The sequence below is a fragment of the Mesocricetus auratus genome, unplaced genomic scaffold (genome assembly GCF_017639785.1).
Source record: "Mesocricetus auratus isolate SY011 unplaced genomic scaffold, BCM_Maur_2.0 Super-Scaffold_100033, whole genome shotgun sequence".
NCBI lineage: Eukaryota > Metazoa > Chordata > Mammalia > Rodentia > Cricetidae > Mesocricetus > Mesocricetus auratus.
In genome coordinates this window covers 8,697,389-8,699,696 of record NW_024429213.1, presented here as the reverse complement: position 1 = coordinate 8,699,696, position 2,308 = coordinate 8,697,389, and positions in this window count along the sequence as shown.

The following is a 2,308-nucleotide window of genomic DNA, read 5'->3' as shown; positions in this document are numbered from 1 at the left end:
GGAAATATGAAAGCAAATTACAGAAGAAGTTGAAAAAGGAGTCGTTTGTGGCAGTGAGGATCTCTCGTTGATTACGTGACTCTCTGAGAACAAACTCTACACTCTGCTTCTAGGATTGGCTTCAAGACTCATCAGGAGGTTTTCAAATCTATTCAGATGGTCCATACGTGGAGGTGTGCACCTTTAATCCTAGCACTCAGGACAAAGAGACAGAGGCAGGTAGGTGGAGCTCTGTGAGTTCGAGGCCAGCCTAGTCACATAGATCTGGTCCATAATAGCCAGAGCTACATAGTGAGACCCTGTCTCAAAGGAAAAAAAAATCTACTAAATGAATATCAATCTTTTCTTTTTCTCTTTCTTCCTCCTCCTCCTCCTTTTTTTAGACAGTGACTTGTGTAAACCAGACTGACCTTGAGCCTTAAATTCCTGGCCTTCCTGCTTCCACCTCCTGAATGCTGGGATTACAAGCCAGGTTTCCATACTGGGGGTAGAACCCAGGGCTTTGAGAATTCGTAGCGAATGTTCTCACTACTGAGCCCCAACCCCAGGTCCAGCCAGTTCCTTCTGTTAGTCAGAAGGGACGAAAAGAGAAAAACAAGAATCACCGAATAAATGGGGTTTTTATTAAGCTGTACAGTTTTACATTCCTTTTCCTCCGTGTGTGTGTGAGTGTGTGTGTGTGTGTGAGAGAGAGAGAGAGAGAGAGAGAGAGAGGAGAGAGAGAGAGAGAGAGAGAGAGAGAGAGAGAGAGAGAGAGAGAGAGAGAGAGAGAGAGAGAGAGAGAGGAAATGCGTTCCTTATTGTGTGTTAGGCTCTAAGGAGCTTGACATTGACTATTCTAAGGGAATGGTGGCTGCAGTCAGGGCAGACAAATAAATGTCTCCAGCAAATGAGACGAAAGGACTCTGTTGGTCTCTGCAGATGCAGTTCAATTTGAAATGACTGACCAGAGGAGTAATTCTCTGCGCCAATGGGAGGCCCTGCCAGGTGAACAACTCTGCACAACCCCGCACTGTCTACCCTGCAGTGTGGGTTCCTGGCTCATCAGCTCCTCCTGTAGTGAATGCAGAGCCTCTCGGGGGAAGAGGAAGCCACTACCCACAAAGAAAAACCCGAGTTCTTCAGGGTGCAGGGTGCGGCTAGGGTACATCACAACAAGGCTGGCAAGCAGCGGGTAGAAATCACATCCAATGACACAGAAATCCAGACCCATCTGCAATGAGCTGAAATTTAAGCCACCAGCCAGGTAATGCCAGACTGCAGCTACCAGACTGCCTGGAATCTAAAAATGAAAACACAAGCGTCTCATCGAAAACACATCAATCTCTTTGTGCTGGAGAGATGGAAAACGAAGCCCAGACTAAGGAAATTAACGGAAAAAATGTCCTTTGTGCTCCAACTAGGAAGGGAGTTGAAATGACGGTACCACAGCACTGGATTTAGCACATGTAGCTGCCTATCCATAATTATGCAATTCAAACTATATTATGCAATTTCCATGATTATATGAATATATGCATTGAGAAGAAAATGAGGAATTAAACCAAAACTTTCCACCAACTCCTGTTAAGCAAATCACAGGTTCGTACCAATAATCAGCATGCAACAAAATGTCCATTCTTTTGAGTTCATCCCCCGTTCTGCAATCAAAGAACAAGGTCAAAGCTCTGGAGCTCTGGTCACAGTGATACAAGCTCAAGCTTAAGGCGAGCTCGTTCTGAATAGATGAGAGCAGCTCGTTCTGAATAGATGGTCAAGGAAAAGGTGGCTCTTCTGCAGCAACTTTGTTTTTATTTTGCTTGTGGTTCTGGGAATGGGACCCAGAGCCTCCCAGTACCAGCCAAGTCCTCCGCCACTGAGCTATGTGCCCACCCCGTACAACGGCTCCTTCCCGTGGTGGGTGCATTCGGGTCTGTGTGAAGGACAGAGGAATTCTGGAGGAAGGGCGGGGCTCTTTGAACCCTCATCTCAGGCAAATGTCATCCTTCCACTTGCGATACAAATAAGTGTGGCAGGAAGTGCTATCTATGGCCATCACCCCGCTTTTTTTAGAGCAGTGGTTCTCAATGTGTGTGGGTTGAGACACCTTGGGGTGGGGTGCAGAGCAGCCCTTTCACAAGGGTCACCTAAGACCATCAGAAAACACAGATGTTTACAATTCATAACCGTAGCAAACCGACAGTGATGAAGTAGCAATGAAAGTAATTTATGGTGGAGATGCCTCACAACATGGGGGACTGTGTTAAGGGGTCTCAGCATTAAGGTTGAGAACCATTGCTTTAGAATGTGTTAACGGGCTAAAGTCTTA